General features: G+C 38.3%; 1 long non-coding RNA gene across 1 annotated transcript; it reads left to right on the forward strand.

Annotated features, from left to right (window-relative positions):
- The first annotated feature begins 7298 nt into the window (after nucleotides 1-7298).
- Nucleotides 7299-25354, forward strand: LOC139078670 (uncharacterized). Its single transcript, XR_011531692.1, has 2 exons — nucleotides 7299-7525; nucleotides 25238-25354. It is a non-coding gene; the product is annotated as an uncharacterized lncRNA (long non-coding RNA).
- The last annotated feature ends 919 nt before the right edge of the window (nucleotides 25355-26273 follow it).

Consider the following 26273-nt stretch of genomic DNA (forward strand, 5'->3'; position numbering starts at 1 on the left):
TCCAAAGGTGCAATAGCCTTTTACAATTGCAAGGCGACAATAAGAGGATAAAAGGCAGCTTTCAAGAATGGAAGCATGAAAAAACAAGAGCCAGCGCCCTGATTCATTTCTGAGCTGCTGACCCAATGCCAGCAACCACCTACCTCGGGGGTACTTGTTATAAGTGAAGAATAAAATGCCTATTTGTTCAAGTCTCTGTAAGTCAGGTTTCTGTCATCTGCAGTCAAACTGTAGCCTTTCTAACTGAAACCCTGATTAAAGAACTCTGTTCCACAGTCCCAATCTCTGCTGAGAAAAGATCACTGTTAGTGTCACATCCTTCACTGCAAGGCAGGAGCTGGAGAATTTAGGGGAATAGGTAAGGATCTGTTTAAAAAGACAGTGGAGTAAGTGGAAGTACAGAGCAGTGTCGCTATGCTACTTTTGTGTTTAAAAGGGATTAAATAATGTATTCACATTTTTTTTGTCCTTACATAAAGAAACGTCTGTAGGACACACACAGACACAACCACGTAACTAAGGGGCAGTTTTCACATTTGGATGGTTGGACAATTGGTCAGGAAAATACACAGAATCATAATTTGTTTGTTCTGGGCTCATCTTTTACAATAGAAAGTTATGAAATAAAAGTAGGGATCTTAGGAACTCAATGATAGGAAGCAAATCTACTAGAGCGATCTCTTCAGTATTAGTGTTCACCCAAGTGTTCTTGTGTGCCAAGAGCGTGTGGATCTGAGAATGAACCTTTACTTTAAGACTTTAGTCGTAAGTTGCAAAAGTCATCACCATCGCCACCACTACCGTTGTCATTGTCGTCATCATCATCATCATTTCGGATCTATCTGGGACCTCTGTAATGCTAGATTTCTACCCAAACTCAATTTCTTGATCTTCTCAACATAGCAAACACACTATTTAATTTCTTTTACAGGAGAAATTTTTAACTTCCCAAAACTCAATTGCTAATTGATCAAGAACTTGAAAACTTATAAGATATTGCTTATTGTAGTTTATAACTCAAATAAAATATTGAGGCTCACCAAGATTCCTTCTTTAGAAAAATCATATCTAGAAGATGTTATTAAACTTTAATTATGAAACTCAATATCCTGGTGGCGCAGAGGTTAAGTGCGCACGGTCCGCTTCAGCAGCCCGAGGTTTGTGGGTTCGGATCCTAGGTGTGGACATGGCACTGCTTGGCAAGCCGTGCTGTGGTGGGCGTCCCACATATAAAGTAGAGGAAGATGGGCACGGATGTTAGCTCAGGGCCAGTCTTCTCTTCCTCAGCAAAAAGAGGAAGATTGGCGGCAGATGTTAGCTCAGGGCTAATCTTCCTCAAAAAAAAAATTTGGAATTAGAGAAAAATCACAGAAAAAACATGAAATTGGCCATATTAAAAAAACACTTCTGATAATATTCCTCTTTTCTGCCTACTCTCTGAGGCCCCTCCTTTAAATATAAAGTCTAGGGGAGAAAAGGAGATAATTTTTAGGCACAGTATCTCAAGTTAAGATACTAGGTATTGTCTAGGAATTTTAAAAATCTGTTTCCCTACAGAGGAGAGATATGCTATGTGGTCATGTTGAGAACGTTTATAAGGCTTTAGACAGGATGTTTGGAAAGTGGCCTCCTTGAGAAATATTGGAAAGGGATCCACTCTGCCAAAATGATTCTCTGAGAAACTAGAAATCAATAAATGGGAACAGAGAAAAGAGGACATAAATTTGGAACTCAAATTTTGATATCCATCTCCTTGGAGACAGAACTGGGTAAAATAGACAACTGTTTTTCCTTGCTGTAGTTTGATAGTTTCATATAATACTGAATTATTTTTTGTAGACCCTGTGGACTGTTGCTTCTTGTATTTGTGTGTGTGTTTGTAGGGTTTTATTTTCCTTTTTTTTGAAATCATGGTTTCGTGCCCTTTTTAGTGAGGGGTGAGTAGAATTAAGTTTTTTTTCTTAACTTTTCATTTTGAAATGATTTGAGCATTTTAGCATTTAACATTGAACAGAAAAGGTTCAAAACAGCACAAAGATCTCTGGTATACCCTTCGATCAGGTTCTCAAATACGGACATTGTAGTACATTTATTTTATATTCTCTCTCCCCACCAAACACACTGTACATATATGTGCACGTTACGATATATATATATATATATTTTTTTTTTTTTGAGGAAGCTTAGCCCTGAGCTAACTGCTGCCTATCCTTCTCTTTTTGCTGAGGAAGACTGGCCCTGAGCTAACATCCGTGCCCATCTTCCTCTACTTTATACGTGGGACGCCTGCCACAGCATGGCTTGCCAAGTGGTGCCATGTCCGTACCCGGGATCTGAACCTGCGAACCCCAGGCCACCGAAGCGGAACGTGCGAACTTGACCGCTGCACCACTGGGCCGGCCCCCGAGAGATGTTTTTTTGAAGTATTTGAGAGTAAGTTTCAGGTATGATACCCCATTACCATTTAATACTTCAATGTGTATTTCCTAAAAATGAGGACCCTCTTCTACATAATCACGAACCTTTAAAATGGGGAATTGACATTCATAAAACAGTACCATCCAATCCACAGACGCATTAAGATTTTGTCAATTATCCTAATAATATCCTTTATAAAGTCCGGGATCTAATCCATGATCGCATGTGTTTAGCTGTTGTATTTCTTCAATCTTCATCAATCTGGAACAGTTTCTCAGTCTTTCCTTGTCTTTCATGACCTTGATATGTTTGAAGAATACAAGTCAGTTATTTTGTAGAATGCCCACAGTTTTGGTTTATCTGATGTTTTCTTGTGATTAATGCATTTTTGGCAGAAGTATCATAGAAGCGATGTGTGTTCTTCTCAGTGCATTCATTTCTGGAGGTACATGCTATCCATACGTCTCTTTCTTGGTGCTGTTAACCCTTATTACTTGTTTTTGATGATATTTTGCAGGTTTCTCCATTGTAAGCTTACTTAATATGTGTTTTGTATCTATCAATTAATGAGTAATTAAGTATTTTGTGGAGAAAAGTTTGACACTATGTAAATATCCTGTTCCTCACCAAACTTTTATCCACCAGTTATTATCCTTTGATGAGTCTTGCCTGAATCAATTATTTCTATAATGACTGGCAAATGATGATTTTGTAAATTCTATCATTCCTTTTACATGTATGGCATTCCACTGTAAGATGGAGTTCTCCCTTCTCTATAGGAGAAGCTCTATCTATCTATCTATCTATCTATCTACCTACCTACGTATCTACTATCTATACCTGTACTGACTCAGATTCCTGTTTTACTTAATATTTTACAATCCATTATTATTATTATGTATCTTGATAATCAAACTGTCCCAGGTTTTGCCCTTGAAATCCCCTTCAAGCTGGCTCTGATGTCCTTTTGCGATAATTCTTTGGATATTCTTTTACTTTCTGCCACAAGATATTCCAGGCTCATCTTGTTGTTTTCCTGCCCCAGCCCTAGATTCAGCCATTTCCCCAGGACCCTTGGTTCCTCTACGTAGGGAATGCTACTTAGGACTCAAGATCTGAGTACCTTGGATACTTATTGCTACCAGGGTGTCATCACATCTAGGCCCTTCGTGCAGACAGAGTAAGGGAACATATGCATGCACACGCATGCACACATACAGTTGTGTCTATTTCCACTTATGCATATTTAAAAACCATGATTCTACACTGACACTTCCAATGCCAATTCAATACTACACGGTTAATTCCAGCATTCCCTCTTTGTATATTTGTAACTCCCTTCTCCAGTGGTGAGAAACCTGTTTCCCATGATCGTCAGTGTTTGTCTGTCTGTTTGTTTATTCTCTACCCCTAAATAGCCGAATCCTGATCTCACAGGCTTTTCCCTGCACCCTATCCTTGCCAACTGCCCCCACTGAATGTGCCAACTGATTGCTCAGCTCCAATCAAGGGGAATAAAATTGGTTGGATACTTTATACTGTCTGCATTACTCATTGACATGTAATTGAAGAAAGAAAAGCCTGAAGCACTAATGAAAAAATGTTCAGATGCATCAAATATTAAACCAAATATTTTGCCTGATTGGTGCTAAGCATGATATTTTCCTTGTTATATAGGCTTTGGCGCTAGTGTACATTTATTTAAATCTCCATTAGCAGTACAAATGGCAGTTTAAATACATTTGAATTCATTCTAATAATTTCGTAATCCAATTTATCATGCATGATTGACGGATGGACTTATCTGGCGCAAAATCAATGATTTCATTGTTGTGAGTGATTATGAAAGCTGGGCAAGGTGGGGCAAGTGTAGACTCCCAGAAATGTGTAGGGACTGTCAGAGTTGCCTGGTTCTTCTTTCTTCTCTGAAGCAAAGGCACTTAAATCACAAAGCTGAAACTTGGACTTCTACTTTTGTCTCATTTTTTTTTTCCTTAGAAGGCTGTCTTTCTTTCTAAGCATACGAAGCTCTTAAGAATAGGAGGTGTCTCCTTAGGATGCCTGGGTCCCAAATATACTCTAAGAGTCTCTCTCTCTCTCTCTTTTTTTAATAACCAGGGGTGAGGTTCTCACTTATTAACAGTATTTGCTGAAGTTGCTAGAAGATTTAAGAAGAAAAAGAATTTTTACCTCTTTCCCTTTCTTCATTTTAGAGTGACATTATCAGGGAAATGAAGATGGGATGTAGAAATTTCCTGGAATAAAAGATTATATCACACACAAGCAAGTCCATGAAGTAAATATTTTCTGCAACGCCTCCTCCCTTCCCAAGTCATAATCCCAATATGCGGAAAAGCTTAAGAACATTAAAGAGATACGATGACCAAGGGCCTCTGGGTAGATGACTACTTTATGGAAGATTTTATAAAATTCTGTTGACAAAATTTGTATTCAAGTGTTCATAGTCCTTAACAACAGAATAATTACGTTGAAACAGTTTCATCCTACAGTATCATGATGTCTTTTTAACTATTATTAACAATCTATTTCAAGGAAATACAATAATGATCCCGTATCCTTACATTTGTTGAATGTTATTTTTCTAGTCAAATTTGTTCAAAGAAATTGAGTCCTCAGAAGAGGAATGACAATTTTTATGAGTTTGTTATTCTAGTGCTTGACTTTTCATGTTTCTTTTTCCCCTAAAATTCTGAGAACTCATTGGTTCTCTGAATTGGGAAATCTAGCTGTGGAGAATGTACCCAAGTGCTCAAAGAAATTAGTGTAAATAATTATAAACATAGTGATAAAGGTTGGCCATTGTCTATTATAACAGCTACAAACCATTACTGTGTTTCAGTAGTTAGGGACATAGGGGAACGCATATTGTAGAAATTTGCTAATTGAGACTCTTTCTGGAATAGATTAATTAGTACCCAAGAAGGATTTAGAGATCTTTAGACAAAAAAAGCTCCAGATTACAGATTGATTGCTTGATGACATGAATACTTCAAAGGGTCGGTCTAGAAAGTTCCACTAGTCAAGAGACTTTGGATTCAGTAAGGCAATCTTAGGGATCAGTGGAAAGGGATTAGATAGGAATATTGTCAATAGCTTTTATTTAGAGAGATTGTATTTTATTTTGCTTTCCTTACTTACAATAATAATCCAATATGTGAGTATATATCTTTATAGTGTAAAGCACTTTTCATATACACTACCTTGTGTCAATCTGCACAGGCATATTTACAACAGGAAAAGTTAGAACCTTGCAGAAGTAACAGTCTCTCTGACCTTAAATTTAAACAAAAGGATTCTTTTTTTTTTTTTTTTTTTTAAAGATTTATTTTTTTCCTTTTTCTCCCCAAAGCCTCTCGGTACATAGTTGTATATTCTTCATTGTGGGTCCTTCTAGTTGTGGTATGTGGGACGCTGCCTCAGCGTGGCTTGATGAGCAGCGCCATGTCCGCACCCAGGATTCGAACTGACGAAACACCGGGCCGCCTGCAGCGGAGCGCACGAACTTAACCACTCGGCCACGGGGCCAGCCCCCACAAACAAAAGGATTCTTAAAGTAATATGGTAATTTCTGCTTGGACATCTGGAGCAAATATAACTGTTTCTTACGGTAGAGCACATTAAACAAGGCTATAAAAATAGCCCCCCAAACTCTGCTAATTTAATATATTCTGCTATTTTCTTTCTCTTTTTTTTTTGGTGGGCTGCTTTCTATTGTTGACTTCTAGTTTAGTTTCAGATACAGTGTAATGTATATATGACTTTTACAAAGAGAAATAAATAGTTTTTCTTTGGAATGACAAGCCTGAAGTTAGCTGTTTTATTTTACTATTATTTTTTTAATGAATGTTTAAGAAATGTTTCCTCCATAGCTGATCTCTTATGGCTGGCAGTTTCATTGCTTTTGGTTTTGCCAGTGAAAGTGCAAATCAGACTAAAATACAATGGAGATACTGCGCCATGGTGCCCAGAGAGCAGGCGGAGGCGTGGTGTGCTTGAATATTTTATGGTGTCGGGCTTGAGCATCTTGGACAGTGGCTGAGCAGGCCTGGTGCAGAGTAATTGGGTGGGAGAGACCCGAAGGCAACATTTCAAGGAAAAGATTCCAGAAACTTAAATTGAGGTGTTGGTGCTATCTTTATTTCACTTCAGGTTGCTTGTTTTCCTATCCCTTGTGCTATAAACAAGAGGCTGCAAATTTTCCCAATTAAAATAGAAAATACTCAGGCTGGGTTTATAAGGCTCCAAATAATTGGATGAGAACCCTCCTGACCACGGAGCCCTGCCCATGTTCACGCAAATACCCAGAATGTTTTGTTCAGACCTGCTAAATATTGAGCTTTTAAGAACATTGGAGATGTTTGACTGAATGCTTCAGTTTCCAGGCAGATGCTGTCATTTTGCATCCACAGAGGATTCACAGGGGTCATTTTTTGTATATCATCCTGGGTATCTTCCCTTCATCTATTGATGGTATTTCTTTTACTGATGTTAATGCTACCAGCTAAACCAGTGTTTCTCAAACATTTTGCTCTCAGGACCCCTTTATACACCTAAAACTGTTTGAGAACTTGAAAGAGCTCTTGTTTGTGTGGGTTTTAGTTATCGATATTTACTATATGACAAATTAAAAATGGCAAGTTTCTAAAGTATTTTATTAAATTATTACAAAACAGCAATCATAAACCCCTAACATGTTAACGTAAGTAACTTATTTTATCAACATACCTGTATTGTCTAAAACAAAAATATTTAGTGAGAAAAGTGGCATTGTTATACATTTTTTTGCAAATCTCTTTAATGTCTGGTTTAATAAAAGACAGCTTATTCCTTCGATCTATTGTGACATCACATGCCATGTAGTCTCTAGAAGTCTCCTCCATACCACCATGGAATAATGAGAGGAAAGAGGCAAGATGATCTCAGTGTTATGATCTAAGTATTGTAGTTTTGACCTCACGGATTCTCTGAAAGAGTTTCAGGACTCCTGTTCATGCCCGGACAACACTTTGAGAACTGCTGTGATAAACAAACTTGAATGAAACTTGCCTAAAACCACATTAGACACCTCGTTCAGAAGTGGATAAAGGTAAGAGTCTTGACTGGTTTCTCATTCTACAGAAGTTCGCTTAATTGTCACCACCTAAGAGAAGCTTTCCCTGATAATTGTCTCTGGAGTAAGCCTTCTGCACTCTCAATGTTCTGGAGCTTAATATTGGGTGGTTGTTTTTTTTTTTTATGGAACTTATTCCAATTTTTAATTTCAAAATTTACCTCTTTTTTCCCCCTTTATGTTAACTTGGCTGTCACCCTCACTGGACTATAAATTTCTTGAGCTTTTCTGTCTTATGCACTGTTCTATCTCTCACGTCTAGAATTGTGTTTAGCATACAGTCAGTGGTCAATAATTATTTGCTGACTTAATTGGTGAGTAAATTAGAGGTATTTTTGTTTTTCTCACTTTTTTTTGGTCCTTAGTTCTTATACTAAGATGGTCAATGGACATAGGAAAATTGTAGTAAATACATTTTAATCCTTTCATTCATTCATTCATTGTTTCTTTCTTTCAAACAAACAACGTTTTTAGAGTGCCTCCTATATGCTGGTCAAGTTTATAGGATAAAAAGATGAGTAAGACACATCTACTTATCCCCAGTCATATCCCTGCACAATAGGACACACCATGAGGAAATTTCAGCGGAATCCTAAATAGAGAATGTAGGTGCTATCAGGAGAGAAGCAAATCACTGTCTCCAAGATGAGTGAAAGCCTGGCATATTGAAGAAACTTCAAGGAAGTCAGTATGGCTGAATCATTCAAATTGCAAGAGGATTCTGGGGGGAACTGGGGAGAAGAGTGAGATGTGAGACTAGAGAAGCATGTAGACCCTAGCATCCCACAGGCCTTGGATTCTGTGTTAAGGAGTTTAGACTTTATCCTAAAGGAAGGCCATTACATGGATTCATCATACCCATCTCCAAGAGAAAATAGTGGGCTAACAGACATGTCCAAAAAGTACCAAGCCAGTGTCTCCATTCAACTTCCTGCTATTCCAATCCATAGATGAGAGGACTCATAAAACTATTAGCTGAATTTGCTCATGGATAGCTAAACCTTAGTGTTTTCAAGTGACATAGCACTGAATGCCAGTTTTCTAGTTGAAAAAGGTTATTCTGCTTACCAAACATCTGTACGAAGTTACTTGATGTCATTAAATCAGGAGTAGGTACTGATTAGTTTGCTTATGTATACTTCTTATTAACACAGAGACAAAAATTCTAAATGGAATTTTAGCAAATTAAATCCAGAAACGTATAAAAAGAATAATAGACAGCACGTTAGAGTATTCCAGTAATAAAGTTGGTTTAACATTTGAAAAATCAACAATGAAATTCTCTTCATTTATAGAATCATGGAGAAAAAGCATATGATCATTTCAATAGATGTATTAACATTTACTACATCCAACATTTATTCATAATAAAAACTCTTAGCAAACTAGGAATAGAAAAAAATGCCCTCAATCTGATCATGAGTATCTTAAAAAACATACAAAAAATAATCAACTTAAGGTTGAAATATTGAAAGTTTTTACCCTGAGTTTGGGAAAAGTATAAAGATGTCAGTTATCATGACTTTCATTCAACCTTGTGCTGGGGGTCCTAGTGAGCAAGAAAACTAGAAAGTATGAGGATTGAAAAGAGAGGGAGGAAACCATCTTATTTGCAGATGATATGATTGTGTACATAGCAAATCTAAAAACAGAGTCAAAAAGAAATTATATATCTATATGTTAGTGATAAATTATTATATATAAAATTGAAAAAATATATGTACAATAGTATAAAAAAATCAAATACCTAAGGGCGCATTTAAAAAAGGATGTACAAAATTTCTGCACAGATAACTAAAGAAAATTACTGAGAAAATTTGAAATATGTAAATAAATGAAAGGTTATACCATTTATTTTTATTTTTATTTTATTGAGGTCATAATAGTTTATAACACTGTGAAATTTCAGTTGTACATTATTGTCAGTTGCCATATATATGTGCCCCTTTACCCCTTATGCCTATCCCCCAGCCCCCTTCCCCTCTGGAAACCACTAATCTGTACTCTTTGTCCATGTGTTTGTTTATCATCCACGTCAGTGAAATCATACAGTGTTTGTCTTTGTCTGGCTTATTTTGCTTAACATAATACCATCAAGGTCCATCCATGTTTTTGCAAATGGCACGATTTTGTCTTTTTTATGGCCGAGTAGTATTCCATTGTTTATATACACCACATCTTTATCCATTCATCAGTCACTGGGCATTTGGGTTGCTTCCATGTCATGGCTATTGTGAATAATGCTCCAATGAACATAGAGGTGCATAAGTATCTTTGAATTGTAGATTTCAAATTCTTTGGATAAATACCCAGTAGTGGGATAGCTGGGTCATATGATATTCTTACTTTTAATTTTTTGAGAAATCTCCATACTGTTTTCCATAATGGCTGCACCAGTTTGCATTCCCACCAGCAGTGTATGAGGGTTCCTTTTTCTCTGCATCTTCGCAGACATTTGTTGTTTTTCGTCTTGGTAATTATAGCCATTCTAACAGGCATAAGGTGATATTTTGACCTGCTTTTCCCTAATGATTAGTAGTTTTGAACATCTTTTCATGTGCCTGTTGGCCATCTGTATATCTTCTTTGGAAAAATGTCTGTTTGTATCCTCTGCCCATTTTTTGATTGGGTTGTTTGTTTTTATTGTTGAGTTGTGTGAGTTCTTTAAGTATTTTGGAGATTAACCCCTTGTCAGATACATGATTTGCAAATATTTTCTCCCAGTTGGTCGGTTGTCTTTTCCTTTTGTTCCTGATTTCCTTTGCCTTGCAGAAGCTCTTTAGTCTGATTAAATCTCCTTCGTTTATTTTTTCTTTTGTTTCCCTTGCCCAAGTAGACATGGTATTCAAAAAGATCCTTCTAAGACTCATGTCAAAGAGTGTACTGCCTATATTTTCTTCTAGGAGTTTTATGGTGTCACATCTTACCTTCAAGTCTTTAATCTATTTTGAGTTAATTTTTGTGTATGGCAAAAGATAACAGTCTACTTTCATTCTTTTGCTTGTGGCTGTTCAGTTTTCCCAACACCATTTATTGAAGATACTTTCATTTCTCCGTTGTATGTTGTTAGCTCCTTTGTCAAAGATTAGCTGTTGGTAGATGTATGGTTTTATTTCTGAGCTTTCAATTCTGTTGCATTGATCTGTGTGTCTGTTTTTGTACCAGTGCCATACTGTTTTGACTACTATAGTTTTGTAGTATATTTTGAAGTCAGGGATTGTGATGCCTCCAGCTTTATACTTTTTTCTCAGGATTGCTTTAGCTATTTGGGGTGTTTAGTTGCCCCATATTAATTCTAGGATTCTTTGTTCTATTTCCATGAAGAATATCATTGGGATTTTGATTGGGATTGCATTGAATCTGTAGATTGCTTTGGATATTGTGGACATTTTAACCATGTTTATTCTCCAATCCATGTGCATGGAATGTCTTTCCATTTCTTTATGTCATCATTGATTCCTTTCAATAATGTCTTATAATTTTCCTTCTATAGGTCTTTCACCTCCTTGGTTAAATTTATTCCTAGATATGTTATTGCTTTTGTTGAGATGTAAATGGGATTGTATTCCATTTTTTTTAAAGATTGGCACCTGAGCTAACAACTGCTGCCAATCTTCTTTTTTTTTTCCTGCTTTTATCTTCCCAAATCCCCCATACATAGTTGTATATCTTAGTTGCAGGTCCTTCTAGTTGTGAGATGTGGGATGCTGCCTCAACATGGCCTGACGAGCGGTGCCATGTGTGCGCCCAGGATCCGAACCCTGGGACGCAACAGCGGAGCACGCTAACTTAACCACTCGGCCACGGAGCCAGCCCCGGGATTGTATTCTTGAGTTCTCTCTCTGTTAGTTCATCAGTAGAGTATAGAAATGCAACTGATTTTTGTAAGTCGATTTTGTACTCTGCAAGTTTGCTGTAGTTATTGATTATTTCTAATAGTTCTCTGATGGATTCTTTAGGGTTTGCTATATTTAAAATCATGTTGTCTGCAAACAGCAAGAGTTTCACTTCTTCATTGCCAGTTTGGATACCTTTTACTTCTTTTACTTCCCTAATTGCTCTGGCCAAAACCTCCAGTACTATGTTGAATAAGAGTAATGAGAGTGGACATCTTTGTCTTGTTCCTGTTCTCAGAGGGATGGCTTTCAGTTTATCTTGGTTGAGTATGATGATGGCTGTGGGTTTGTCATATACGGTCTTTATTATGTTGAGGTACTTTCCTTCTATACCCATTTTATTGAGAGTTTTTATCAAAAATGGATGTTGGATCTTGTCAAATGCTTTCTCTGCATTGAGATGATCATGTGGTTTTTATTCCTCATTTTGTTTATGTGGGGTATCACATTGATTGATTTGTGGATCTTGAACCATCCTAGCACCCTGGTATAAATCCCACTTGATCCTTTTACTGTATTGCTGTATTTGATTTGCAAAATCATTTCAAGGATTTTTGCATCTATGTTCATTAGCAATATTGGCCTGTAATTTTCCTTCTTTGTGTTGTCTTTGGCTTTGGGATCAGGGTGATGTTGGCCTTGTAAAATGAATTAGGAAGTGTTCTGTTTTCTTCAGTTTTTTGGAATAGTTTGAGAAGGATAGCTATTAAATCTTCTTTGAATGTTTGGTAGAATTCTCCAGAGAAGCCATCTGGTCCTGGACTTTAATTTTTGGGGAGGTTTTTGATTACTGTTTCAATCTCTTTACTTGTGATTGGTCTATTCAGATTCTCTATTTCTTCTTGATTCAGTTTTGGTAAGTTATATGAGTCTAAGAATTTATCCATTTCTTCTAGATTGTCCAATTTGTTAGCATATAGTTTTTCATAGTATTTTCTTATAATCCTTTGTATTTCTGTGGTATCCATTGTTATTTCTCCTCTTTCATTTCTAATTTTATTTGAGCCTTCTCTCTTTTTTTCTTAGAGAGTCTGGTTAAGGGTTTGTCAATTTTGTTTATCTTCTCAAAGAATAAGCTGTGAGTTTCATTGATCCTTTTTACTGTTTTTTTTTGTTGTTGTTGTTTCAATTTCATTTATTTCTGCTCTAATGTTTATTATTTTCCTCCTTCTACTTACTTTGGGCTTTGTTTGTTCTTCTTTTTCTAGTTCTGTTACGTGTAGTTTAAGATTGCTTATTTGCGATTTTTCTTGTTTATTAAGGTGAGCCTGTATTGCTATGAATTTCCCTCTTAGGACCACTTTTGCTGCATGCCATATGATTTGGTATGGTATATTTTCATTTTCATTTGTCTCCAGATATTTTTTGATTTTTCCTTTAATTTCTTCAATGATCCATTCGTTGCTCAGTAGCATGTTGTTTAGTCTCCACATATTCGTCATTTTCCCAGATTTTTTCTTGTAGTTGATTTCTAGTTTCATAGCATTATGGTCAGAAAAGATGCTTGATGTGATTTCAATCTTCTTAAATTTATTGAGACTTGCATTGTTTCCCAACATATGGTCTATCTTCGAGAATGTTCCATGTGCACTTGAGAAGAATGTGTAATCTGCTGTTTTTGGATGGAGTGTTCGCTTATATATCTTTTAAGTCCATCTGGTCTACCTTTTCATTTAATTCCACTATTTCCTTGTTGACTTTCTGTCTGGATGATGTATTCATTGATGTAAGTGGGGTGTTGAGGTCCCCTACTATTATTGTGTTGCTGTTAATATCTCCTTTTAAGTCTGTTAATAGTTGCTTTATGTACTTGGGTGTTCCTGTGTTAAGTGCATACACATTTATAAGTGTTATATCCTTTTAGTGGTGTCCCTTTTATCATTATATACTTCCCCTCTTTGTCTCTCATTGCCTGTTTCATCTCGAAGTCTACTTTGTCTGATATAAGTATGGCAACACCTGCTTCATTTTGTTTGCCATTTGCTTGGAGTATTGTCTTCCATCCCTTCACTCTGAGCCTGTGTTTGTCTTTAGACCTCAGATCTATTTCCTGGAGGCAGCATATTGTTGGTCTTGTTTTTTAATCCATCCAGCCACCCTGTGTCTTTTGATTGGAGAATTCAGTCCATTTACCTTTAGAGTGATTATTGATATATGAAAGCTTAATTCTGTCATTTTGTGACTTGTTTTCCAATTGTTCTGTATTTCTCTTGTTGCTCATCCCATGTATTTCAGATTGCTAATTCAGTTTGGTAGTTCTCTATGATGGTTTCCTCAGTTTTCTCTTTATTTATCACTTGTGACTCTGTTCTGCTTTTTTGTGTAGTGGTTACTGTGAGGTTTGTATAAAAGATCTCCCACATGAGGTAGTCCATTTTCTGATAGCCTCTTATTTCTTTAGTCTAAGCAATTTCCATTCCTTTTCTCATCCCCATCTAAGTTATTGTCATCAAAAATTATTCACAACTTTGTGTTGTGAGTTTGTGATTAAAATGAAGTGATTATAGTTGTTTTTGATGTTTTCCTTCCCTTTATCTTTAATGTTGTAATTAAGTGTTAGCTAACCTGTTCTGATAGAGATCTGCAATTTTCTGATTTTGTCTGCCTATTTGTCTCCTTCCCCATGCTTTGTAGCCTCTTTCTTTTTTTCAGGTATGAGGGCTTTCTTGATCACTTCTTGTAGGAGAGGTCTTGTGGCAATTAACTCCCTCAGCTTTTGTTTATCTGGGAAAGTTTTTATTTCTCCATCGTATCTGAAGGATATTTTCACTGGATAGAGTATTCCTGACTGAAAGTTTTGTCTTTCAGAATTTCGAATATATCATTCCACTCTCTCCTAGCCTGTAAGTTTTCTGCTAAGAAATCCACTGCAAGCCTGATAGGGATTCCTTTGTAGGTTATTTTATTCTACCTTGCTGCCCTTAGTATTTTTTCTTTGTCATTGGATTTTGCCAGTTTTACTAATATATGCCTTGGAGAAGGTCTTTTTGCATTGTTGTAGTTAGTAGTTCTATTAACTTCTTCAATTTGTAATTCCAGCTCCTTCCCCAGGTTTGGGAAGTTCTCAGCTATTATTTCTTTGAGCAAGCTCTCTGCTCCTTTCTTCTTCTCTTCTCACTCTGGAATACCTATAATCTTTATGTGGCATTTCCTAATTGAGTTGGATATTTCTTGGAGAATTTCCCCATGTCTTTTTAGTCTTAGTTCTCTCTCCTCCATCTGAAGCATATCTATATTTCTGTCCTCTAAATTGCTAACTCTGTCCTCCATAATACCAGCTCTGTTATTTAAGGACTCCAGATTTTTCTTTATCTCTCTCATTGGGTTTTTCATCTCCAATATTTTTTATTTTTTTTTTATGGTTTCAATCTCTTTTGTGAAGAATTCCCTCTGTTCATTAATTTTATTCCTGATTTCATTGAACTATCTTTTTGAGTTTTCTTGTAACTAGTTGTGTTTTTTTATGACAGCTATTTTGAATTCTCTGTCACTTAGCTTGTAAGTTTCTGTGCCTTCAAGATTGATTTCTGGGTGCTTGTCATTTTCCTTCTGGTCTGTAGTGTTAATATATCTCTTCATATTATTTGACTGAGTGGATTTGTGCCTTCAGATAGTGGTAGTATCTGGTCACAGATTCCACCTGCCAGCACTGGGGTTGTGAGCAGTAGCTTTGTATTCTGAGCCTGCCATGATCCCTGGCATCTATGTCTGTCCTTTGGAAGCTACGCTGATAGGGCTCATCTACATTTGCCCACTCACCACTGCTGCTTTACCAATGGATGTGCAGGCACTCTGGCGGGGCTCCTTTGCTCTGGCTAACTGACCAAGCCAGTGCACCAGATGGGGGAGGGGTGCTTTCTTTCATGTGCATGATCCTGCAGGCAGTCCCACTCTCCACTCACTGTCTACCCTCTTGAGATGCTCACCTTGGTGAAGACTCCTCCCATGTTTTCTTAGCATCCTTGGTGTGGAGCTTTCCCATGGACTGGGAGACAACTCTGAGAGTGAAGGCGTTTCTTTGGAGGGCTGCCCCCTCCCCATCTCCTCTCAGAGCCACATGCAGTCCCACACCCTAGTTGCTGCTATATGGAGAAGGAGAGGAGATCTCTTACCCTCCTTTCACTGCCTCCAGGAGGATCCAGCACCTCTCCCTTCAGATACATGGCTGCGTGGATCTCTCCAGCATCTATTGTGTTGTGTGAGTGACCTCTGTGGTTTTTTTTATTTTTGAGGAAGATTAGCCCTGAGCTAACTACTGCCAATCCTCCTCTTTTTGCTGAGGAAGAGTGGCCCTGAGCTAACATCCATGCCCGTCTTCCTCTACTTTATACGTGGGATGCCTACCACAGCATGGCATGCCAAGTGGTGCCATGTCCACACCCGGGATCTGAACTGGCGAACCCTGGGCAGCCGAGAAGCAGAACGTACAAACTTAACCGCTGCGCCACTGGGCTGGCCCCTCTATTGGTTTTTGAGTATCCTTTTCATTGTACCTTAAGAGGGAGAGTCTAAGGAAGAGCTCACTTCACCATGATGTTGGTGTCACAAGGGCATACCATTCTTAAGGATTAGAAGATGCATTATTGTTAAAATGTGAATTCTCTCTAAAATTATCTAGCAATTCAATGAAAATCCCCCATCAAAATCCAAGATATGTTTTGTGGAAATTGACATACTGACTCTCAAATTTATATGGAAATGCAGATGTCCAAAATTAGCAAAGATCTTGAAGAAGAGGGAGAAAGAGGTCTTATGTGGACATTTATTAATACTAGATTAATTAAAATAGTATTAATGCAAAGATGGACAAATAGATCAAAGGACAGAAGAGAGTCTGGAAGCATCATATAAATATAAATTTATAACAAATGTGCCATTTCAATGCAATGTAAAACAAGATTCTTTTCCAAAAACAGTGCTAAGTCAATTTGATATCCCTATTTAAAAAAAACAAATGAATCTTGGCCCCCAACTCACACCATACACAAAAATCAATTGCAGAAGCACTAAGGGACTTAATGGACAAATTATAACTCAACTTCTTAGAAGATATAGAAGAGTTTTTATTTGTTTGTTTTTTACCTTGGTTAGATAGAATGCAAAGAATACTAGCCATAAAAAGAAAGTTTGACTGATTGGACTGCATTAAAATTCAAAATCTTAGTTCATCATTTGCTAATTCAGATGACAAAAAGGCTGATAAAAGAGTGGAAAAGATATTTGCTATATATGTATCTCCAATAAAAAACTCCTTTGATCCATCTATCTATATATCTGTAACTTGTGTATTTCAATCAGAAAAAATAGACAACATAATATAAATGAGCCGTAATTTGAACAAGCATTTTATGAAAAAATATATCTAAATGGTCAACAAAAATATGAAAAGATGTTCAACATCACTAGGTAGCTAGGCAATGCAAGTAGACCCACACTGAGATACTAGTACACATCCACGAGAATGACTACAATAAACCAAACCCAAAAAACTCCAGAATACATCAAGTGTTTGAAGGGTGTAAAGTACTTGGAATTCTCCTACACTTTGGGAAACTGTTTGGCAATGCCTTCTAAAAATTCAAAATCTGCTTATCTTGTAGCCCGATAATTTCCTTCCTAGATATATACCCAACAGAAATGTTACATATGTGCACCAAAACATATAGAAGAATGTTTATAACAGCACTAAATTTGGAAGAAAATCCAAATGTTCATTAAATTGAATGGATAAATGAATTGTGATATAGTAATTCAATAGAATACTGTAACAGCAACGAGAATGAATGAATTACCTGCAACAACATGGATGAATCCAACAGATGAAAGATTGAGCGAAAGAAGGCAGACACAGATGAGTCTACAGATATAGCACATTTATAAAAAGTAAAAAATAGGCAAACTAATCTTTGGTAACAGATTGCAGAGTTCTTTTGCTGTGGAGTGGGAATGGGGTAAGTAATGACTAGAAGAGGGTATGAGGGAGGCTTCTGGTTTGCTGGTAAAAATTTATATCTGACTTGTGTGGTAGTTATGTTTCTTTTGTAAAATTCATTAAAATGTATGTTTTAGATTTGTATACTTTATGGTGTGTACAATACCTCAATAACAGAGCAAAACAAAACAAATCTGTTGTTTTTTAACTAAAATGCAGGCATTTATTTAGGACTGCCTCCAATATGACTGATTTGCTACATTACTCTCTGTCTCAGAAATACTTTCACTAAAGATATATATATATATATATAGTGAATAATGTAATTAATACCTAATTTTCTTATGACAGGGCAGCCGGTAGAGGAGAGAGCATTGGAATTCCAGGTTCTGTCAAAGACCCCAAAGACTGAGGGACTTGCCTCAGTTTGAAGGGTGTTTGTCAGGCAGTTTGTTGACTCTCTTGAGTATCTAATTCTGCTGTTGTTTCATGTTCAGCTGAACAACTTTGAGTCAATAGCTAATAAGAAGTGTATTTGTAAACATGCTAGAGGTGGGGCAGTGTGCAAGTAAAACTACGAAGTGGGTTTTTGAGAAGTGAAGTTGACCATGGCCGGAGGTGCCTTCAAGGGACAAGCTTGCATGTGGGGAAACAGAGGGTAAAGATCAACCCACAAGCAGGATGGGCAGAAGCCCTCGGACAGATAAACATCCCCGCAGACAGGGAGACAGACTATAGTGGTGTGGCTGGTACCCAGAAGAAACAATTTTCAAAGGCATGTGATGACTTCAGGAAGCTGAAGTGAGTGGATAATCCATTCATTCATCCAGCAAATATTTATTGAGTGTCTGCTCTTGAACAAGGACTATTTTAGGCACTGTTAATGATTGAACAAATGCCATATAGGCACCACATCCTCACAGGGGCTACACCATAATGAACATAGAGGGTACTAATTCCCTTAGCACTCCCATTTCCAGGAATGCATTTCCTGTTCTAATGAGGGTATGCCTATGTTTACCTTAAAAAAAAAGGGTAATCTTTATAGGTAAAGATCATCTATTGCTGACTTGTACAGAAGACATGGTAAGGGAGTCAAGGAGTCTTCATTGATTCATCCACATTCTTATCTGGTCCTTCTACAGGCAGCATTATGCATTTGTAAGAAATTTGGACAATAAATGGTGGCCATGAGTTATAGTAAAATGTATCAGCTTATCCATGACCTGTACCAATGCCAACTGAATGCAGGCTTTGACTATACAGCACACAGAGAATCGCCCAACAATTCTGTGTTAAATGACCATTTTTGGAATCTAGTCTGTCTATTTGAGGTTTTAGTATTTTATGTGGTAGACTTCATTTGCACTTATCCTGAAATTATAACTGTCATTCTGACATGCTGCCTTTAGCAAAGCATGTATTCCTATGTATGGAAAATACATTTTAGAATAACAGAATGACTCTTTTAAACAGCCACATGCACACTCACACGGACACATTGTACTTAATTGTTACCATATAAGCATATTGCAGCAATCCTGTGCACACTTCGTATTCTGAAATATTTTCATCATGTCCAATGATCCAGAGACTTTAGAAGTAAAATATAGGCTATGGTTGGGCTTTTTTCATTACAATATAAAATAAATGTGTGTGCAAGAGATGTGTCGAAGCAACTCCCAACCAAAAGAATCGGAAACTAACAATAGAAGTGGTGACTGCAGGCTGCGCTTACAGCCAGGCAGAGCTGAGGGTCAGCTGGACTCAGCTGCTCATTAGCTGTGTGGTCTTGACCAATTTAACGAACTTTGCTCAGTTAGGCTCAGAAAGAAGCCTCAGATTCCTTCTGTGTAAAATGGGGATTATAATAGTACTCACCTCAAAGGATTATTGTGAAACTAAAATGAGATAAACTATACGGAATTCCCGTCTCACAATCTGCATTAAAAAAGGACTATTAATTTTTAGGAGAAACTTTTATGCCAACCACATTTGTTTGAATATTGTTTGCTGATTTTAAGTGTCTGTCCTTATTTAAGCTCCCGTTATGATAAAGTGCTTCTAAAACACTGCAGGACATTTTCCGCATTTCCCCCAGAGGATGGAAATTCCTGCTGTTACATCGTCTCTCCTAGCCTGTCTCATCTTGGGTGTCTCTGCAAGGTTTAAACGAAAAGAAGATATTTTGTGCCATAATATAATTTATTTAATCACCATGTAGACTGATAAACTAGATAGAAGGGAGTAGAGGCATGGTGAACTACACTTAATCAAAATCTCCTCCCCATTGATGTCTTTGCTAGGCAAACCTGGAACTTCCTAGGAGCCAATTTTACATAGTTTAAAAATTTTAACGATTTATTTCTGATTCAGGGCCCGCGGTTGAGCATATATGCAAAATTTAATCAGATCTTTTTTTCTGGGGCTGAATTGTGTAACCCCAATAGTCCACTCCATCCCATACTCTCCATCCATTTTACAGGCAACATTTGAATTATTGTACTTAAGATGAGTATTTGGACCCTAAATGAAAGAGGGAGTAGAAGTCTTTTTTTTATTTTTAAATTGCAACTCTCTTTGAATATACATTTTATTGTTTTTTTTGTTTTTTGTTTTTTTTTTTTTGGCTGGGAAAGATTTGCCCTGAGCTAACATCTGTTGCCAGTATTCCTCTCTTTTTTTTTCCCCTCCCCAAAGCCCCAGCACATAGTTGTATATTCTAGTTGTAGGTCCTTCTAGTTCTTCTATCTGAACTGCCACCACAGCATGGCTACTGACGGACAAGTGGTGTGGTTCTGTGCTGGGGAACCGAACCTGAACCGCCAACGTGGAACACACTGAAATTTAACCACCAGGCCATCAGGGCTGGCTCAGGAGTCTATTTTCAGAATGGGTTCTCCTGAATTTATGTAAATACTTTTGTCTGTATACTTTTTATTCGTTCTTTCTAATCGAATTCCTCTCTTTTCCTGCTGCAAGAAGTCGAAGCTTTCTCTTCCCAGGTGAAGATTGTTCATCATTAGAGAGTCCTTAGAGCTTCTTGATCACTGGTTGAATCTGGAAACGTTACAGAATCTCTCAGGCAGTCAACAAAAAAAGGAGGGGGACAACTCAATAACTTTTTCTGGCTTCTCTGAGCGCATCTTATGCCAGCAAAAGTGCTATTATTAGGAACTGTCTTAATCAATTCAGGCTGTTATAACAACAACAACAAAAAACTCCAAAACAGACTGGGTGGCTTAAATCACAAACTTTTTTCTCACAGTTTTGGAGGCTGGGAAGTCCAAGATCAAGGTGAGGCAGATCTGATGTCTGGTGAGGACCACTTTCTGGCTTGTAGACAGCTGCCTTCTGGCTGTATCCCCACATGAGAGAGGAAGAAGGTGGGAGAGGGGGAGGGGAAGAAGGAGGGGCAGAGGTGGAGGTAAATGGTGTCTCTTCTTATAAGGACACTAATAGCATCAGGACAGCTCTACCCTTATGACCTAACTACCTCCCCAAGTCCCCATCTCAAATAAATCACACTGGGGACCTAAGCTTCAACACAGGAATTTTGGTGGACGCAAACATGGAGTTCATAACAGGAACATTATCACCTTTCTTTCCTCAAGTTGCCACTTCTCTTTGGTAAAATAACCAAGATTTTAAGCCACTTCGAAACTAATACCACCCATAGCATGACAACAAGTGATAATATAATTATTAGCAACACCTGCTTGCTCTCTGCTGTTTAGCTTGTTGGAAAGTGGGAAAAGCAGGAGACACAGATAAGTAAATTATTTTTGAAGTAAAACTGACTTCCATCGCGCCAAGGTTGGTCAAATTTGGTATATCCTTCTCTTGTTCTTACTCACCCAGAGTTTTCGTTGCAGTCTGAAGATTACCATTTGAAATGCTCTTGAGTGACGGAAGGTCAACCCTGGGATCCAAACCTTTGATGTTTGTCAGGAAACTGCTGGCGTGCTGGAGTTCCAGCACACATGGTTGCTGCAGAACATGAACTGCAACTCCAGCTAAGCTTCGCAGAAACTCAGGGAGAAATTAACTATAAAAAGAAATACCTTCGATAAAACAGGAAGAATTAGTATCTTTCTTAAAGGCTCATTGCGAAAATGTTTTGACCCCTCTTTCCTAAGAAATATGTAGCCATTAAATTCAGTTCTTATTTCAAACAGAACATTTATATGTCAATTGCAAGAAATACATAGGGGTTGCAGTTGACTTTAATATCTTATTGAACAATGTGACAAGAATTTTTAAATGTGCAAACTAACCACAGGATGACCTTTCAAAACTGAAATGCATAGGTGTGGATGACATTTTCTTGTTCAGTTACTTATTTTGAAATCAAAATTAAAGCACACAGCACCAAATTAAATATCTCCTCCCCAGAGTGAATATCCTAATCACTTACAACTAAGCAACTTACACATGCAGTAATCAACAAACATTACCATGTGAATACTTTGTTTTAACAGGCCATAAACATTAATAAGCACATGGCTGAAATTGCTCTTGCTGAAAGTATTCATCTGCAACCCGAAATCTCAAATAGGGGCTGGAGAGAAAGAAAACTGTTAAATTCGATTCTGAAAACATTCATGTGAGTTTGCATAAATCCTCTTTATTTTCTAGTGGATTTTTTTCAGGATTTTTTTTTTTCCTCCCCCTGCTAGGAGACTTATGAAACTGAAATGTCAAGTGAGGGTTGCTTTATATCATGTTCTGTCAATCAAAGGAAGGAAGGCTTTATGCATCTGTTGCTGGTATATTGGCACTTTTTGAAGAGTGTTTCGGTGGGAGCGAGAATAAATAAAGATCCTTCAGGCACTTTCTCATTTATGGATGAGGAATCAAAGTAGTCTGAAACTTCATTTTCAGCCTGATACCCTGAAGATTGTTGGCTGATAATTCTGGATGGAACAGCTTATCTTGGAGGATTAGGGAGTACATGGCCTTCCTATTACTTCTGGCTTCAGCCTATTCAGCTGGGTAGACTTTGTCACACGGTATCTGGCCTTTTACATATGTCACTAATCTTATCTATATCTTTTCAGCTCCTTCTGTTGGAGCTGCGGTTTCCGTGCCTAACCCTCCCATTTCTTCATTACACCATCTGTATAGGCCTTAGCCTCCACTAACAGCCTTTCTACACCATGTCATTCAGTAATGGCAGGTTTTGCAGACGTGCTGCTTTCACGAGCAGTTCAGGCTAGAATTTTATCCCAAATCTTGAGACTCTCACATTGGTTATATTAAAAAGCTCTCTGTCGGCCCCAAAAAAACTCATTTTTCCCCTTTACCAAATCCGCTTAACTAAATGAAATAATCTCCACAATACATTTTCTTTGCATTAAAGATAACGTGGACATCTCCCTGGTGTGCTGTGTGCCTGTGTCAGGCTGTCACTTCTGTCCCATGGGTAGGAGACAGTCATTCATCCATGAAACAAATACTTGAGCCCCTGGTGTGTGCAGGACATCAGGAGGCCACAGACATGATTTCAAAATTGACTCTGTCCTCAAGATGTCTATAATCTAGTGGGAGAAACGTGAACTCACAGAAATAACTATGATGCCGGGTAAACATCGTGCATACCCCAAAAAGGTACACAAAGTGCTTGGATAGTTCATAAGGGGCAGATAAAGAGAGGAAGAACTTAAGAAGACAGGCTGAAGGAGGCGGCATTTAAGAACAACAAAGGTCTGAACTGTTGCGACAAGGGTCAGGAATTCTTCCAGTGTCTGTTTCCCAGCTACTTTCAGAATGAGGGATATAAGTCAAAAGTGGGAACGGAATTAGTGACTGAGGCCAGAAGAGATCTGTACCAAAGGCTGCTCCTTGCCTATCAAATATTCACTCTGCACTTTGCTCTCAAATTAACCTCACATTTAGTTGGGCACACTTTCCCCCTGAATGCAGATCTCATTGGCCAGTCTCCCTCACAGCTGTGTGTGGCCATATGCCTGAGTTCTGGTCAATGAAATGCAAGTGGAGATAATTGTCTTTAAAGACAGAGGGTAAGTCCATCTTCTTCTCTTCTCTCCTTCTGGTTCTTGGAATGTGGATATGAGGGCTGGATCTCCAGCAGCCATTTGGAATATGAGGAGAAAGGCCACACCCTAGGAATGGCAGAGTGAGAAACTGGAAGAAGCCTGGGTCTCTGACCATGGAGACTCCACACTAGCCCTGCCCTCCTGATTTCCTGCTTGCTTTTTATTTATTTTTTTTGGTAAGGAAGATTGTCCCTGAGCTAACATCTGTGCCAGTCTTCCTCTATTTTGTATATTGGACGGTACCACCACAGCATGGCTCGACGAGTGATATGTAGGTCTGAGCCAGGAACCCGAACCTGTGAACCCTGGGCCGCTGAAGCAGAGCGTGCAAACTTAACCACTAAGCTACTGGGCTGGCCTCCTCTCTGCCTGCTTTTATGCAAAAGAGAAATAAACTTCTGCCTGTTTTAGGGATGATATTTTTTGTCTTGGCTAATCCTAACAGCCAAGCTAATCCTAGTCAATGGAGTCTATACCCACTGCTTAAATCTTGGTTTTATGAGCACCTAACATGTAATGAAATGGAACCTGATAAAGTTTCCAGTTTCTAAGCATAGCATTACAAAGACGTGATGCATCAGCCACAAAGTCTTTAATGAGTTCCTGCAACGTTCAGGGCACTTTTCTAAGCAAAAAGAACAAAAACCATGGGGCCTGATCTTGGCCTCTTGAAACTTAGATTGTACGGAGGAGGCCAAAGCACACTTGCTAAAAGATAATTACTCAAATACAGTTATTAAACATAAGTGCCACAGCAGGAATACAACCCAGCCCATCATGGGAGGTGAGAGGAGACAGCAAAGAAAGCAGGGGCAGGCAGGGCGGCGAGGGAAAATAGAGACTAGCCAGGAAAAATTCAGATTAGAAAAATGAATAATTTTTAGTGAATATATTCCAAATATCACGAGGTATACTTATGTTTAAAAAATTATTTCTTTATTTGAAATTCAAATCCCGAATTCAAACTAAAATTCTAAATTTCAATTGTCCAGAATATTGTATGGGATATACTTCTACTAAAAGGCTATTTAACCAGGCAAGCTGTATTTTTATTTGCCTAATCTGGCAACCCTTAGCTACAAGCTTCTGTGATATCTTCACAGTGGAGGTGGGAGCTGAGCTGAAGGATGAGTGGAATCAATGGGGAGGCAAAGACGGGCCTGTGCATTTCAAAGCGTGGTGCCCGGCCATGGGCCAGAGGCTGGGCCAGCGCATCACAAGAACATGACCGCATTTTCTTTCCGTGTCAATTTTACTCAAAGAAAAAAAACATACAAAGTAATATTATTCCCAGCATTGAGTGGAATGCAAAATGCGCATGAATTTTAACACAAAGCCAGGCTTCTCAACCTCAGCAGTACTGACATTTTGAGCCGGATAATTCTTTGTCTTGGGGGTCTGTCCTTTACATGGTAGTGTGTTTAGCAGCATCCCTGGCCTCTACCACTAAATGCACGTTCTTCCCAGTTATAACCACCAAAAGTGTTTCCAGACATTGCCAAATGTCCTCTGGGGAGGGGGGGCAAGGTCACAATTGTTTGAAAACCACTGATACATGGCATGACACTTCCAAAACATTTGTGTGGTTGTGATGGGCGATTTGGGGCTTTGTCCCCAGAGTGTCTGTCAATCACATGCAATCGTTCTCCTCGTCACTGAGGTTCTTTTGCGTACAATTTTGAGATACATCTGAATGTGATACACCGAACACATTTCTGACGGTGAGAGAAATAAACAGCTGAGTGCCAATTGAAGCCAACATGTTCCTTTTCTGTCTAATTTATTAATTTGTTTTTTCTAGTTTTCCAGATTGTAAACTCCTTGAGGCAAGCACAGTTCATCTCCCAAAAAACCTACCGTGTGACAGGTACTCCAGTGATACGGACTGAATTGTGGAATAAAAGTTTTTAGCTTCTGTTTTGAGAATCCCAGGAATCAATGACTGGGGTGGAGAGAAGGGAGAATGGGCTTTCAGCGACCTCTGGTAAATTGCTAGGTGAGGGCACCACAGTCAATATCACAACATGTGGGATTACCTTCAATAGTAGATCTTTAACTGGAACGCACCCTTGCAGATAGATTCCCCAGACACTTTAACACTTGCTGTTTGGAGACGTTGACCATTGTCTGCACTTCCTATTTCCACAGGAAAATTTCTAGCCTTGCCCCACCCAGTCAGGAACGATATTCCCTCCAAGCTGTGTGCCGCTGTGGTTGCCCCAGCCCTCAATTACCACTGCCTAAGGCCTCTATTTGTAATCTGCCGCCCACTTTGCTCTCCTGGCAACACACACATACACTAAAATGAAAATAAACCTCTAGGCCAGTACAGCATACAGATAAGAAAACAGGCAAGCTTTCAGCTCCGGGGCTGCACAACCAATTCCTCCGTGGTGACAGGGGAATCCAAGAGAAGGATGATGTTTCTAAGAAGTGTGAAGATCCAAGCAGAAGCAGCCTGACTGGTGAAAAAGATAAGAAAACTGTGTATGTCTACATGTGCATGTGTGCTTGTGTGTGAGTGTGTGTATGTGTGTGTGTAGGCCTGTTCTCACGCACAGTGAATGGTGCAGTCACTAGATACTTTTTCCTTAGACGGAGCTTATTTAAGAGCTGTTCTCATAAAGATCATGGGCATAGAGAATGGATTTTGCAGGCATAAGATGTCATGCCTGAAAATAGTTCCTCCTGCTCAAATGGCTTTCTAATTCTTTCCTCTTCTGCTTCTTTCTCCAATCCATTCTTTCTGTGTCGATTCCTGCTGCCCCTGCTTGCTTTCAGCACATATTTTGGCTATCATGTCTCTCTTACTTGGTGCAGACTGAAAGGATGTTCTT

Source organism: Equus przewalskii, chromosome 22 (genome assembly GCF_037783145.1).
Source record: "Equus przewalskii isolate Varuska chromosome 22, EquPr2, whole genome shotgun sequence".
Classification (NCBI taxonomy): domain Eukaryota; kingdom Metazoa; phylum Chordata; class Mammalia; order Perissodactyla; family Equidae; genus Equus; species Equus przewalskii.